Raw genomic sequence first — 17401 nt, forward strand, 5'->3', positions numbered from 1 at the left:
TTTCATCTCCCAAGTTATACTATACTAGTTTTCTTTCATTTTGGATTACATTAGGTATAACTCCACGGTACCTTAAACTCTAGCGCATTTTACCGATGGAATTGACATTCTGATACGGACGGGTGTATAAATATATTGCCTAAAAGAGAAATTCCGCCAAACTTTTCTACGCGCCGTCTAGTCTACTGATTCTCAATTTCCATAGCACACATTTATACTTATAACCCTAGTCGAGAATGTATGCATACAGGGTGTTTCTTCTTATAAGTCTGCCATAAATTAAGGAAGATGTTCTTTGGGAAATCAATTTTGAGTAAAAAATGTAACTTCTGTCTCCATTTTCGTTGTCCGGGTCACTGTTTTCAAGTTAAGATTGTATAATTATTTTATTGATGAACCCATAAATTTATTTTAGAAACTGATTTAGACAATGATTTCTAACTTAATTAAGGGGTCATCCCTAAAACACTCAAATCATAACTCCAAAACAGGGGCTTGGAATGGAGATAGAAGTAACATTTTCCCAAAGAACATCCCCTTAATTTATGGCAGACTTATCAGGAACACTCTGTACATGTATATAGTTTGCTACAATGAAAGAAAAGTAGGCTTAGCGCGGAATATTACATCGCATATACCAAGTTATCTCGGCGCGTTTTTCTATTGTAATTCTATACCATATTTTTCATCCTCTTTCACGACGCAAATTGACATTGGAAAAGCAATGTCCATAGGAGACGAAGATTCTTACCATTTTACTAAAATGAAGTCTCAAGTCGCTGGCAACTTCCTGTCCTGCTCTGAAACAAATTTCTGTTATGGTTTTTGGGTAGCTGGTCGTTTTTCATGGGTCATACTTGAAGTAAAGAGAGCCTTTATAATATTAAACTCGAGCATATTGAGTTCACCATATCTGAAGTTAATTCTGAGAATATGCGGACGTAGTTTAAGCCTCTGTTATGCCATTCTCGCTTATTTTGTAGCGAAGATTCGTCTGCTAATTTAATTCCAACACTGATGGTTTTAATATTAAATTATATTTTGTGGAAATGATTGTTTGAAGTCGTATACGGTGCAGAAATCATCAAAGATGACCCCGAGCTTAAGTGTCATGAAGTATATGAGATTGGAGCCTAAGTCTCTCGCTAAGCAATGATAGAATTGTTGATGGAACTTGTGCCCTTAATGGAAGGGCGGGCTAAATATTACGGAATCAATAGAATTTCTTATCAGTTTGCCTGTTGGTTCTTGGGAAATTGTTTACAGTACTTAAAAGTTTCAAAATTTCCTATTCGAACCGCATGTTTTTGTTTACATTCAAAACAATTGTTTTATACCTTCTGAGCTGTAAGTTGAATTTCGGACTAATCATTGTATTAGGTCACCTATGTTTGAACTGCAATATCTCAGGCGAGAGATATCGAAAAATGTATTTAATTGAGCTTCGTTAAAGTGTTTTAATTAAACGAAAAAATTATCAAAATCCCTGATAGAAATGCATAGAGATAGAAAGAGAGTTAACGACATTATCACAATCGACCCGACCCCAAAAATATCTTCTCTAATATGGTCTCGAGCCAAAATTCTTGGGGATACTTTATAGATATTTGTCGTCGTTTAAAACAGTAGAATGTCTTTTCTTTTTCGACTTTTTCCCACTTTTCGCCCGATTTCTTCATTTCATGGCTAAAGTTCAAATAACTAAAAGAAAAAAGAAGAAGAGGAAAAAACACTACAAACGAAAGACAAAAGAAAACTGTAAAATCTCTTTGTTGTCTCCCATCAGTTTCTTATTCTAGGAAAGGAACAAATTTATTACTGTTTTAACAGCGGGTTTAATGGAATTTATATCCATTCTTTGTTTGAAATCTTATATGTGAACTGCGTATAGGTATTTAAAGCCCAGATTTTTGGGGTCGACGCGACCGAAAGGGTTTTTAAGGGCAAAACTACATACATACATAACCCCGGGCGGCTGGATTTTAAAACTTTTTCTATATATATATATCTTTAGAATAACATACTAAAGAGTTAGGATACGTCTTAGAAGATGGCCGGGCGAGATTCTTTTGCTTGAAAAGGAAAAAAAGTGGGGACTTTTTGCATTCCTTTGAAAACTGAAATTTTCTTTCCGTATCCCGGAATTAAAGGGTTATAGACCATATAGAAATGTCATCAGAAAATCTGAAATGCTCGAAAACGCACAAATGATGTAATAAAGTGTTAACAAATGTAGGGTGTTTCCGATAAGTCTGCCATAAATTAAGAAGGGTGTTCTTTGGGTGCGTTTGGGTCGAAAATGTAACTTCTATCTCCATTTTGTTGTCCGGGTCACTGTTTTCGAGTTAAGATTGCATCCAGAGTATTTTATGGATGACCCCTTAAATTTAATTAAGAAACTGATTAAGACAATGATTTCTAATTTAATTAAGGGGTCATCCCTAAAACACGGAAGGCAAAATGGAGATAGAAGTTACATTTCGACTCAAAATCTTGCACCCAAAGAACACCCATCAGAAACACCCTTTATATGAGATTAAGTTTCTATAATTGAAATAAAGCATCGTAAAATTAAAACTAAGGATAATTAAGAATACTGTGGGAATAAGACTCAAGGGACATGTAAAATATAAAAGTGTAAATACAAAGATATGTCGTATGAAGGGTTATAACTTAACTGTAAACAAATTTTCAAAAGTGTTAGAAACAAAAAAAAAATGGTGTTTCTTACACTTTAAGATGAATACGATGAGAGTTTCTTGAACTGAAAAACATTTTTCCTTCATACCTGGAGTTCTAAAGGTCGTGTAAATAATGATTTTCAGTGTTTTTAAAGTTTTTACTCTCTGTGGAATTGCGACTATTCCGCCTTTAAAACTCGGAAGCTGGAAATGACGGTGATAAATATATATTTTAACCTCTTCCTAATGACACGAATAATTTTCATTGGCGCCCTTTCGCCGACTACCGAGAGCCAATTAAAGGGTTAGTAGCCTTTAATTTTGACTACTTATGATACAGATAGTTTTAAATATTTTCAAGTTTTAAAAATTAGCCCATCAAGGTATAGTTTTGTTATTTTAAAGTAAAAACAATATACTGAAATAGTCGGTTTGACGGGGTGATGACGCCATAACTGTGTCGCCTTAATTCTGGTATACGGGATCTACAGATCGTGCCGAGTGCATTGCCGTAACTATGGCAACAAATTGAAATCATAACTATATGATTTTCATCAAGACGTCGCCAAAGATAATAAACAATTCTCATAACATAGGCTATGTTTCGTTTTTATGTTCTTTTCGAATATGAAATGCTGCTATCCAAAATTTAATAACGGATTTGCATCTATCCCTTTATGATCTAATTAGGTCACTTTTGAACGACGATATTACCCTTTTTAATTCAATTTAGTTCAATGACATTTGTAAACATATTACATCGAATTATTTTGGTGCTTTTGGGGGAATGATTTCTTATATACGTTGTCTCCTCATGCTTAAATCATGAATCCATTGACGTCACCGATCACTAACAGGAAGCTCCCCCTCATCTGGTTTTCGTTTCGTGTTTTCCGAATGTCAAGAAGCTGAAATGCAGTAATGTTCAAATGGATGGGGATTCCAGGATTGGTTTTTACTTTTCTTCTTTCTTTCTTTTACAAAATAAATCACTTCCGGAAGTCATAAAGCGGGTCATTTGTCATCGAACAATGAAGGGTGTTTTCACCTTCTTTAAAAATAAATTTCTCCTTACACCGTTTGCCTTGATGGAAAGAGACTTGAAAAACCCAAAATACGATAGGCGTTAGCTTGTTGTAAAGTCATTGAAAGTTTATATTAAATTAGCATCAGTGGAACCCGGAGTTGCCCGTTGGGAACGCCATTTTAAAATATGGTGGCAAAGGCCATAATAGGATTTAAAGAACAATTAAACTAAATATAGGTCTAACTGAAATCGGTTGAAATGCTTGGACGTTTTTCCAATACTTCAACTTCCGTTTCAATATTACCCATTTCTTGTGGAAATATTTCAACTTCCGTTTAAATACTGCCCATTTCTTGTATATATATTGCAATTTTCACTTCCTGTGCATTTTAACCATTTCTGGACAAAAACAGATTACTTTGGAAGGAATAATATTCACTTCCGTTTGTACACACATTACAGGTTTATTTCGAACCATTATAAACGCCTTTTGACTGTTTTCGTCAAGGTTTCTGTTTTGACTATTTTCCAATAAGGTTCGATATTGCGTTTATTTCACCCTAAAACCATCAATTTTAAAATCACGTATGTTCATTCATAATTTGCAGTCACTTTCGCGCTTTATCTTTATCGATGTTTAATGAAGGCTTTTCATGTCCCTTATATACCTTTTTGAACTCTTTGCGTTGTTGAGTTTTAAAATAAAAATTTGTTGTTTCCCTAATAACAAATTAAGTATACTGTCGTTGCGGGCTTGTACCGGCCGTACTCTCTTTTATTTCTCTCTTTCATGGATAAAAAGAAAATACCCTCATTAGCGCCAGGGGATGATAAGGCAAAAGAGTTGATCTATATCACTACGTTGGACCGGACCCCACCTAACCTTTCATTGTACCTAAAGGCGCGGTTATATTCGCAGTTTCTAAGCCATTTTGACAGGAAATTATGTTCATAAAGCTCTAGAAACGTGTCGTTATATATGATGGAGTCCATGGTACTAAAGTAAGGGTGAATTTCCCGGAATTTTGGTAAAATGTTCGTTGATTAGTTGAAGCTAGTTATGATAGAGAATTTGGTTAGCCATTGATTCTAGCACAGATCTGTTTAAGGATACTAATAGAGAGTTTTAATTTGAGGGAGAAGCTAAGATTCAAGAGTTAAATTACATGGTGGTGGGTAGAAACCGTAGAATGTATCCAATATGGCTGACAGAACGGTGCACGGTAACACTTAGTAGGGTTACGTAATGAAAGCTCTCCAAATAGGTGACTCTTAGTAAGAACTGTGAATTACAAAGGAAATTACGTCGAGACGGATTTGTCTATGATTGCTAATTAGTCACGGTTTTCTTTAACTGATTTGAACTACCTTACAAGTCCAAATGGTCGTGGTAATGGTTTCAAAGGGTTGACAACTTTTAATTCACCCTCACTTTGGAGTTTCTATTTTGGGAGGACGTGGTGGATTTATAATTGAAGAAGTATTTAAAAAGTCGGTCTCATTCATCCCGTCTCTCCTCACCGTGGCCGTTGCCATGGTCAGAGCTCGTCGAGGTAACACGCTAATATTAGCCCATAATTCAACCCTGATGGCTCCGCAAATTTATAAAACTCAGTCATGGGTGTGGTTTGATTTCACCCTTTTCCTGAGTCATCTCTGTGGCTTGACATTTTTAACAGAAAATGCCAGCTTTGCTGTTAAGACTAGGGTATATTTTTTCTAACGTAACGTCCATTCTAGAAGAGATTTACGCCATTTTCTCCTTCGGTTAATTTAGTAAAAGCGTAGCTGATACTCTCTTTCTCCACCCCTTACGTCACTTGGATAAGGTTAAAAAAATTCTTCCCGCCAAAATAGCGTCATCAACTGACAGCCAATGGACAGGTGTGCCTGGTTAGGTTTATACATATATATTTTTTTCCAGCCAAAGTACATAGATAAAATAGCCCAAATTATATTTTTAACCGTATGGACCGCAGACTGGACTTTAAAATTACTTTTACTAGTAAAATTCGGTAGTATTTGGAGCTACAGTAGACTTCTGATCGCTATATTACTCGGATTATAATTAGAGACACCTTCTTTTCACGTTACTTCGATAAAGTTATCGACATTACTCAGATTTTGGCTATTAAAACTTAAGAATATCCGCCCAATTTCCTGATAAAACCGCCCATCCGGCATCCATGTAAAAAACGAAACGGATGAAATTTAGGAGCTTCGGATAATTTTTCTTTCCTTTTCCAAACTAAATCGTGTCTATTCCAAAAAAAAAGGTGAATTTGTTAAAACGCGGCCTGTTTTATCCCCAAGGGTACAGTACCACACCCCGGAAACGGACGTTTTTGGAAGGTTATAGAATGGAAACTGATATATCATCCTCTAATATTCCAAGTTAAACGACTTGGTCTTAATAATAGCGGCCAGAGTTTGTTGAGTAAAGTTTTGATGGTGCGTTCGCTCGTTCAAAGGCTATTCCAAAATATAAACGATCTTAAATTGAATTTTTCTCGATCTTGCAAGATGGTATTTCTTATTGATGTTTTTGAATCCTGAGAAATTCGTGAGATATATTGACGGCTGAAGGGACAGATATTCAAGAGCATTCAGGGCTCCAAAATGGCTTGGGGTCTTTGTAGCGATAATGTAGAGTAATTAAATGATTTTAGAAATATCAACTCGTTTGCCCACAAAATTCTCGGTGCCTATTTATCTTTTGCACTTTTCACTACATCGAAAATATTACGCAAAAATCAATTTTGGTTAATTGAGCTTAGTGTAAAAGGCGTAACCCCAATTTTACCATTAATTATACTACAATAATTTGCGCTGTCTTATTAATAACAGCAAATCCGATTTAGGAATAATTGAGGGAGGGGCAGTTTATATGCATATTTTGTTAATGACGTAAAGAACTTTTAATTCCCCACGCAGTTTGCAATGTTACGAAACGTTGTACACGTGAAATAATTATAATATTGGCAGCTTTGGATGTCTGCTTTTAAAGTTTTTACGGGCTATTAAATCTTAAAAATCTTTAGTAAATAAATTTGTAATAAACCTAAGCTAGCTAGACTCTGACTGAGATGCGGTTGCGGTCTTATTATTTCTTCATTTCCCAGTTGGTTCTATATATATATATATAGTTCTTTATAGTTTTCATGATGTCCTATTTACGGTCCATCCAAACTTCCCCGGGACCCAAAAAGTTCTCCGGATATAAACCACTTAATTCTTCCTAGCGTAGGTCTCCTTATATATATACTTTTCTCTTTTTCATAAAAAGTTTTGCCTGTGGTTTATTTCTGTTGTTTGTGGATACAACGTAAAAGCTTTGGACAGCAAATATTCCTCCTACCACTTTTCTTATTTATCGACCGAACCCCCCCCCTCTTCCCCTCTCTTCCCATAGGAAAAATCCTTGGAAAGTTTTGGAGGTTTACTTTATATCCAAAAAAATCCATTAGAATCTCTATAAGTATTAATGTAATGTTATTAATCATTAATTCCACTCTTAAGGGATAAGAACATTAATGTAATTTTTAGCTTAATTCACTGACATGAATAATATGTCTCTGTGAAAAATAAGTAACACAAATCAAAATATTTGACTTGCTTAAACGATGTACATATTTTATGCACACTTTTTGGCACATATGTTTTACCCAAAAACGTTTCACGTAATTTATTTATAACAAATTAATTATTGTAATGCAATCCTTTCTCTTTAATTATTCCAAGCATAATGGGTTTATTTTTAAACATATCCTAAATCTTAATTAAAAGGATTTATATTTTAATTTCAAGAAAAATTTAAATTAATATTTTGAAATTGTAAATAATTACGAAGGATTAATTTTGAAGCGAAAATAATTTGAACATATTTCACACCCTTAATTCTGTAATTCCAAAAATCCTTGCCAAAAATTAATGGCAAGCTTATAAAGGCGAGGATTTATTTTAATTCTTTTTTCCGGTTCAAATGATTGAAGTAAAAAGCCTGGAAGGAAAAAAATCCAGTGACAATAGAATTAAGAAAGCCAATTAGCGCTTCAAAGTTGTTAACAGCATCACTTTGTATTTTTTTTCACCACTCGTATATTCCCCTTAGCTCTGCCGGCTCTGTTACTTTACTACTTTACTTCCACTCTGACAGGGCTCTTGTTTTTCGTAAAAATTCTTTAGTTAGTTGCATCATTAACACGCCACTTACAAAGCACGTGTTTTTCGGTTTAAAAAGGACCCAATGAAGTACTCCATTTAAGATTCTAGCAAACAAAATTTATCCTATTTTTAAATTGATCTACATCCAAACCGAGCTAGTTTTACGTCAATTTTAATTACTTATTTAATTTTTACCTCTATACTCTGTTAGCACCTTGTACCAAAAATAAGGGTATAAAAACCGAAGCTTACAATTTACAATTTCTTAAGGTTATATAAATATATATTTTATTTATTTTTTTGTTTTGAAACTGCCAGGTTTAGGTGCGAAAAATCCATTAAATATATTGCATTTTAGAAGTTGATATAATAAACCATAGAGATACTATGAAATATTAAAAAAAAATTGTGGAAAATAAATATTTTTGAGAAGAATGTACTTCCTTCCGCCTTGTGTTTCTTCAATTCTATTTCCGTTAAAAGTATATCCCCGCGTGTCACGATTTCAGAAAGAAAATGATCGCGAGTCTAAAGTTATTTAAAAACCAATATACCATGCCATGGAATAGTCGAACCCTCCCCACTAAAGCAAGGAACTATCGGCCAAAACTAGCCACGTTTTCGAAGAGAGAAAAGTGAGAGGAAAGCTAGATTTTCTTACATCTCTGATTGATGGAGTTTCAGCACCCTTCTGCCGCGCCCAAGACAAGTTATATGAGGAGGCTATGGGAGAGCTTCGGATCTCTGTAATCAATGAAAACCCTTGCCTTGTCTATCACCGTTATGTTCGATGGGGAAAATCTAGCCAGCATTGGAGGCAGTTTCTTTGGTTTGAGATTTGGAAAAAAAGACTCCTAAGGATGGTCGAGCCAAGTGCTTATGTTAGGTCCTAGAAATGTCGCCAATTAACTGTGGTCATGGGTTTGTAGTTCTCTTCTGAAGGGATAAGACTATTTATAAGCTATTTGGCTCTCAAGGGAAATTCTCAATTCAATATTGGGGTCGTTCTGAGCTCAGGGAAACATTTCAACTGATGGTATTCTCCGGCCCTTGTGCCGCCCTTCCATAATATATACCCAGGCATCGTAGCTTAATTGTAATTTTTAAATCCGGGACGCATAACGCAAATTCCGTGTACGCTTGTACTTGGTCATTTAAATCATGAATTGAGCGTATTTCTTAACATACAGTTTTGGTTAGTAATAGATAATTGGCATTTATCTCCTTCTTTGCATATTAGCGTGATCTCAAGCTTGCAATTACTTCGCTAGAATCCCTGTAGTTTCTTTCCTCATCCCTAATACCCTAGCCAACCCACATTCAATCGCTCCCTAGGGATGCTGAGAAAACAGGCCGCATTTACCAGACTTTTCAGCCGTTTTCCGTCTCCTAGGGCCTACGTTTTCCATCCCGAGCTCTCTGCCTAAGCCAAAGAAAAGTTTGGATCGCACGCCCCCACTCAGCGCCGCCGTGTCTACAAACGCCCTACCCTACCATGCCCTCATCTTTCATGACCCGTTACTTAAAAAACCTCTTGTTGATACCCCGACTTTGCCAAAGAATTGTTTCTGTCCCCAACTAAAAGTTGCGACGAAAATAAGGCTCACTATTTGCCGTAAACGCAGGCGCTAAAATATGATTAGTTGCATCTCGGTATTGGTTTCAAGACGTCGAGTTATCTAGAAAAGTCTGAATTTTATAAAATTTAAGTTCCAATGGGGCTGGGTTGAAAAGCTAAGCCTAGATGTTTAGATGTTTTCATTAGTTTTGCTAGAGTATCGCTTTATTGGATTTGAATAAGTATTTGAGGAAATTAAATTGAGACTAAAGGGCTGTTTCGATAGATTTAAAATACTTCATGCGAAACTATTTGAGACTTTGAGATGAACGCTATTTAAAGGGATAGTGTGTATCGATTTATGTTCCGCTATCCCTTTAAAAGATATACTTGGGTTTAAAATTGTGTACCAATATTAAAGAGCTTTTTTCGGGTTGTAAGATGCTTGAACTCCCATCAGAGTTTAATGACCTTTGCCTGGCTTGGAATAGAAACTACCATCTTTTTTCTTCATCCATGGAATTTTATTGATTTTCTTTAACCATGCTTAAAGAGCTAATGCTTTTGATCGAGAAATTCATAAATAATTTACAATAAATTAGTAAGGGGGTTATTTATTATTTTAGCCACTAAAAACATCCATGCACTTCCAGTACAATAATGTTCACTTCAATTCCGTTTGGCGTTCAAAACAATTAGTCCAATGGGAACGGGTCCATGGATCGTTGTGACACGTCACAGCGAATAGAAGAAGTAACCCGACAAGGAACGTAGTACAACTCCAAACAGGGAGGGGTGAAGAGGGAGGGATAAATCTCTATAGCCCGCTGTTTCTCGTAGACCTTCATACAGAAAGAAGTAGGACCAACTTAGAGGGATAAGAGAAAGTATGGGCCTAGAGAATCAAGAAGCAGAAGAGGGTGATCTAGCTGGACTCACTCTCGTCACCCAAATTTCCTCTTGACCTTTTTCTTATAGAGGATGAAGCTTTATACCGCGTGTGCCGCATATAGCGATAAAGTTCAAGCGCTCGTTAAGGAGGGAACCACCGTTCAAAGATGAAATATTAAGGAATAGAATCTTAAAGTCTTGTTTTGCTTCAAACAAATTTAAATGTCACTTACCGCGTTGACTATTACATGATTCAAATGAGTTGTTAACGAAGAAATACCCTACGTCTAACGTCAATGCTTTTCTAAGGCAACAGAGTCGTACTTGGGCCAAGGGTAAAATCATGGAGGGCACGGTTTCTAAAGTTTGGTGAAAGTGTAGCTATAGAAGACCCTAGAGGGCACACAGTACCAGGGACTCCCTAAGTACCGATAACCCTTTAGGCCCGACGCCACTCTGACAGTTACAAGCCAAGCGGGACGAGACTGGCTGGAGCTTACTTCGCCAAGCTTCCGGGTTACTAGAGGTCAAGAACTGACGTCACAAATCCTGTCCGTCGCCAATTCTATTTCTGTCAGACTTGATTTTTATATGTAGTTTCCGTTCCTCGTACCCTATTTTCTTGGCACCCAACCATCTTATATATGGAATAAAAAAAAACCTTAGCTCTTTGTAAAACCTTTTCCCCATCACTTCCTCGCCCAACTTTAATAGTTATACGTTTGGTTCTATGAAGCCCAAGCCTATAAACCCTGAAAGATTTAAAGCAGTTTCTTCACCATGAACCGTTACAGTCTGAAAATTCATTGCAGACTACAAATTCCAAATCCTGTACACAGTACAGGCCAGTTTCTTCAAAGGGTTGAGATTATTTTTAGTGGTGTAATCTCAAATTGGGATGGATTACGGAGTGACGTGTATTGCTCTCTTAAATAAGTTATTGACCAACCTTAACACTTCCCAGAGACCACCAGGGAACCCAGGCGATTTTCACTTTCATATATTTTAAGACTACATATTGGACTACTTTTTAAAACCTGAAAGTTTATCCGGAAGTTTAAATTTTATTGAAGTTAACACGTAACTTCGTGAAGTATTTATTATTACCAAAGCTAAATATTACATAAGAGTTTGCAATATGATCTTATTTATGAACTCAGACGTTATCATCTTATGTCCATTACTAATGTGAATTTTTATGTTTTTCTTAATTTTTCTTTTTGCAGAAAGTTAACTGTGACTCTAAGATTGTGTTCACCGGCTTCAGTAATTTGTGATTTCTTGGACATACATGCACAAAAGAACCGAAATCGGTTACTGTTTCTCAGTTCAAGGTATGTTCACTTTTTTTATTTGGTTAAGTCTGGGTTAATGGTTTGAAATGTGTTTAGTTAAATGCGTGCTTGGGTCACGTGTTTTTAATTTTGGTTATAATTTTGTGCAAGTTTACAATATCAGTTACCTAAATCGACCGCTGATTATACTGCCTACATTTATTACAATATATAATAACTATAAAAAAGCCTCCGGAAAACTCGCTTAAACGTATATTACATCATTTGAAAATGTATCGCGAGTTTTCGTTTGGAAAGTCACGATATATCATTCAATATCCAATAAATAAGGACCTAGGCCTAGTTGAAAAATGGGGCAGTAGTCTCCAAACCACGATCAGTCATTCCATACTTTAATGCTCTAGTATATAAGCAAAGAAAAAAAAACAGGAACATTATCAACTTAAAAACTCCGCCATATGGGAAGGAAATATTCGATCCGAGTCAATCATTTTATATAGAGGGGCGTATAGTATCGGGGTTCCCTTTGCTTCTACTACAAGTTGAGGTTCCGCAATGGACGCTTCTAAGTGAGGATAGATAGGCCTTTTTAAATCAAATAGGACACGAAAAAGGCCGAGCTTTGGGGATCCCCGTGTATAGCTCTTTATAAGACACAATGTCCGCTTCTATCTCGACGGGCATCGCCAATGATAGTTTTCCTCTTCGCCTTGCTGCCTTTATGAGATGCACTTCATCCGGACTTCCGGACATTGACGCTGACTATACCCCCGTGACCGTTAAGGTTTTCATGCCCCTGAATGGCGTCGAAGTTTCTGGTTTAAATTTTTGATTGTTTTGGGTGGTTATACTGGCTGTGCCTCAGGAGGGTGGTAATACTGGCTGTGCCTCAGGAGGGTGGTAATACTGGCTGTGCCTCAGAAGGGTGGTAATACTGGCTGTGCCTCAGAAGGGTGGTAATACTGGCTGTGCCTCAGAAGGGTGGTAATACTGGCTGTGCCTCAAGAGGGTGGTAATACTGGCTGTGCCTCAGGAGGGTGGTAATACTGGCTGTGCCTCAGGAGGGTGGTAATACTGGCTGTGCCTCAGAAGGGTGGTAATACTGGCTGTGCCTCAGAAGGGTGGTAATACTGGCTGTGCCTCAGAAGGGTGGTAATACTGGCTGTGCCTCAGAAGGGTGGTAATACTGGCTGTGCCTCAGAAGGGTGGTAATACTGGCTGTGCCTCAGAAGGGTGGTAATACTGGCTGTGCCTCAGAAGGGTGGTAATACAGGCTGTGCCAAGTTTTCGGTTCTAAGTTTCAACTTAACTTGCTAATCTTGTGAAGAGTTTTTTCATTCTGTCCGTAAAAACTCTGGTGGTGTATGAGGGAAGGGTAGTCGGGAATAGAATCGTAGCTGGCGCCAGGAATCGCGTTAAAGTAAACGACGCAGTCTGGATTCGAATTTTTTTTCGAGATTTCGACCTAACTATGAACCATTCAAAGAGACTCTTACCAGAATTCTCGTAAATTTGAGTAGCGTCGCTAAGAGGCGACGGAGACCACTGAAAAATGTCGGAAATACCACTTAAATTTCCGGGAAACTACACAGAAAAGTTTGGAAAAGTAACAGAATAAATATACCTTCATAGTCACATTGCCAAAAAATTGAAGGGTTATGCATAAATTTCGTTATTTTATTTTATTTATTTATTTCAACCGCTTTGAAGAAATAAGCCGTGAGTTCCAGTATACTCTTATTCATTCTTTAAGCAAATATTGTGACTAAATTAGAGTAGGGAATGGTCCCAAATACGTCTATATCATGGCAAGTAACCCAGCAATTTTACATAAATTATATTGTAGGATATATTACCACAAACGACCATGTACAACAATTATAGTACTCTTTTCAAACTCGGGTTTTATTCAAACGACCACGTACAACAATTATAGTACTCTTTTCAAACTCGGGTTTTATTCAAACGACCATGTACAACAATTACAATTTCAAACTCGGGTTTTATTGGGTTTTTTGGGTAGATTTAAGTACAATAATAGGGATGCACTGCTGCTTAAACCAAAATAATGTCATTATACGTCCCCCCCCCCCAAAAAAGGCATGATATAATTATAATCAAAGTCTATTTAAATGATTTGTATAGAAATGCAAATGAGTGCTTGTAAAAGTAAAACTGTTTTTTAATGCCGTGCTAGGTTAAATTGTATGTACTGCGTTTACGCCTAAGTACCATATGCCGCACACCCCGTCTGCTTCATGTACCTGAAATTCAGTACCTTTACCTGAGAACCGCGTATCAATCTGTACTTTGAATTTTGTATTTAAACGTCAAAGAAGAAGCTTTTTAAAATTGGGAAAATAATTGAAACTATGTTATAGCATAATATAGCACGCACAAAACGTAACATTCTATATATTTTAAAAATATATAATCAAAATTAAACTTAGAATCCTTTATTAAGAAATTCCATACAAGTTAAATATCTTCCAAATCCATTTAACAAAGTTCCAATTAATACTAAAGCCGCGGCCGTATATTGAAGTACAGGTGGAACTAAACCGAAAAACATTATGTCCCATGTAAATGCCAGGACAATACATGATCCACTCATCACGGGTGAAACTACGCTGGCTTCTCCGTACTTAAATGCTTTTATATGAATTATTTTACTAACAAGGTTTCTAGAATTTATAATCACTAAAATAAACGCGACTAAGCCACAAGGAGGAATCGACAAATTATCTTTGAAGATTAGGATTAATATCGCTGTTATTAATGTTCCGATAAGACTGTCTATGAAAGTTACTTGCAGTATATTGATTGATGCAACTTTCTTGGTGAAAATACTCACTCCAACGCTTGAAAGGGCACAGCACAATCCGAATACAATTCCCATTATCAAATCAGACTGAATGTTAGTAGCCAAACCAGTATTCTTCAAAAATCCCGTCAAAACTATACCAGTGGCTGTGAAAACGAAGGCGATGATTTTCACTGCAGTTATTGATTCTTTCAGCACAATTCGTGAGGCAATAATAGTCAGGAATGGTCCCAGTGACGTCATTATGACCGCTAAGGATCCCGCAACCCTTTTCAAAGTCAAGTTGTAGAAGATTAAGGTCATACAAATGCATACTGACCGGATTACTATCAAACTTAGTCGTTTTTTCATCGACATTGTTTCGGTAGCTCGATTATTCCTGTGATTAGGTCTTGTATAAACAGTACAACTTAGTGCAGGTAAACAATAAACTGCCGATAAAGTGCTGCCATAGCAAACTGCAGTGATTGGTCTAAACCACGGATATATACGGTATTGTAAAGCGCCTAATGTGGCGATCGTGGAGCACAGTAATGCCAACAAATATGATTTAGTTTTGTCTGATAAAACTATAGACAAACTCTTTTTGATTTCAACTTGTAATGGCTCCATATTTTAACTGCAGTAAGATGAATTATTTGCTCGTTTGAATAATTTTATTTCCTCTTTATGAACTGGGTTGCCTCCTTCGTTTAACTCGCAGGAGTGTTTGCTATTATCTGACTATGGCACAATTGTTTGCCGGTCTCGATACTTAATAGATGGCCTTAGGGTCTCTAGTTTACTAATCTATTGTTTTTACTTTTTTCCTCTCTTGTACTTTATTAGATTTACTTAAATTCACATAGTAACACTACGCTCTCCCTCACTTTCTTTTTAAGCTAAGCATAATCTAACAGTAACTCGATTTCAAATTAGATCTGGATATTTTCAATTCAGTCAATTTAGCGCAGAGGTAAATGAAGGATGTATCAAAGGTTGAATAGAGTCCTTACCTCACAAAAAGTTTAATATTGTCATTAAATGTAAGTACATTAAGCGCTGTATTCAATAATGTTCTTTCTGCGGGTCAAAGGTAATGCCTGTGCAATTTATAATCCAAAGATTTAGTGCGTACAACAGTAGAAAGGAATTTATAATCCTTTATTAAAAAACTCCAAATAAGGTATATATGTTCCAAATCCATTTAACAATGTTCCAATTAATACTAAAACCGCGGCCATATATTGCAGTACAGGTGGAACTAGTCCAAAAAACATTATGTCCCATATAAATGCGAGGACTATACATGATCCACTGATAATGGGTGAAACTACGCTAGCATCCCCAAATTTATACGCTTTTAAATTTATTATTTGATTAACGAAGGTTCTCGAATTTATAATCACTAAAATAAACGCGGTTAAGCCACAAGGAGGAATCGACAAATTATCTTTGGAAATTAAGATTAAAATTGTCGATAGTAATACTGTACTAAGACTCTCCATTATAACTACTTGCAATGGATTGATTGATGATACTTTTTTACTGCAAATGCTCACTCCAACAGTTGAGAGAGCGCTGCACAGTCCAAATACGATCCCCATTATCAAATCAGACTGAATGTTAGAAGCCAAACCAGTGTTCTTCAAAAATCCCGTCAAAATTATACCAGTTGCTGTGAAAACGAAGGCGATGAGTTTGAGTACTGTTATTGATTCTTTCAACACAATTCGTGAGGCAATAATAGTCAGGAATGGTCCCAGTGACGTCATTATGACCGCTAAGGATCCCGCAACCCTTTCCAAAGTCAAGTTGTGGAAGATTATGGCCATACAACCGCATACTGACCGGATTGCTATTAATGTTACTCGTTTTTTCATTGACATTGTTTCAGTAACTCGGTTATTCCTGGTTTTTGGCCGCTTATAAACAGCACAACTTAGTCCGGGTAAACAATAAACTGCCGATAAAATGCTGTTATACCCAACTGCCGTGATTGGCTTAAACCACGGGTATATTCGGTACTGCAAAGCGCCTAAAGTACCAATCGTGGCGACTGTGAATGCCAACAAAAATGATTTAGTTTTGTCTGATAAAACTATAGACGAACTCTTTTTGATTTCAACTTGTAATGGCTCCATATTTTAACGGCACTATGATGAATATTATTATTTCCTCTTTAGGAGCTGGTTAGTTTCCGACGTATAACCTAGCAGGATCGTTATTCGAAATGAAATAGCATCTGGATGTTTTCAATTCAGCCATTATGTTGACGTACGTTTAGCGCAGTAGTAAAGCTAGGGTGTACCAAATGTCGAATATATTTCAAGGTTCTTTCCACATAATAATTTTAATATTATCATTAAAAGCATATACATCAAGTACTATGTTCAATAAGGTTCCTTCTGCACGTGCAGTTTATATATCTTAGATTTTGTGCGTACAACAGTAAAAAATAATTTACAATGCTTTATTTAAAAATTCCATATGAGGTAAATATGTTCCAAATCCATTTAGAAAAGTTCCAATTAATACTAAAGCAGCGGCTGTATATTGCAGTACAGGGGGAACTAGGCCGAAAAACATTATGTCCCATAAAAATGCCAGAACCATGCATAATCCACTCAGCACGGGTGAAACTATGCTCGCTTCTCCGTATTTGTACGCTTTTAAATGAATTATTCTATTAAAAAATGCTCTCGAACTTATAATCACTAAAACAAACGCGGTTAAGCCACAAGGAGGAATCGACAGATTATCTTTGGAAATTAAGATTAATATCGCTGAAATTAATGTCGCGATAAGACTGTCTATTAAATTTACTTGCAGTGGGTTGATTGATGCAACTTTCTTGGTGAAAATACTGGACCCAGCGCTTGAAAGGGCACAGCACAATCCGAATACAATCCCCATTATCAAATCAGACTGAATATTATTAGCCAAACCAGTGTTCTTCAAAAATCCAGTCAAAATTATACC

General features: G+C 36.3%; 2 protein-coding genes across 4 annotated transcripts in view; one reads left to right on the forward strand and one right to left on the reverse strand.

Moving 5' to 3' along the window:
- Positions 1-17401, reverse strand: part of LOC149654164 (inactive dipeptidyl peptidase 10-like) — a 102290-nt gene that overhangs the window by 66618 nt on the left and 18271 nt on the right. The gene's annotated exons all lie outside the window — the stretch shown is intronic.
- LOC149654168 (prolyl endopeptidase FAP-like) overlaps positions 1-17401 on the forward strand; it is a 182928-nt gene that overhangs the window by 20398 nt on the left and 145129 nt on the right. For all 3 annotated transcript variants that reach the window (XM_089845575.1, XM_089845574.1, XM_089845576.1), the window contains one exon: positions 11548-11655. The gene's annotated coding sequence lies outside the window, so the exon portion shown is untranslated. The remainder of the gene's footprint in view (positions 1-11547; positions 11656-17401) is intronic.

Source organism: Phalangium opilio, unplaced genomic scaffold, assembly GCF_054372755.1.
Source record: "Phalangium opilio isolate 3A_F unplaced genomic scaffold, DU_Popi_V2 ptg000079l_1, whole genome shotgun sequence".
In the NCBI taxonomy this organism is placed as follows: Eukaryota; Metazoa; Arthropoda; class Arachnida; order Opiliones; family Phalangiidae; genus Phalangium; species Phalangium opilio.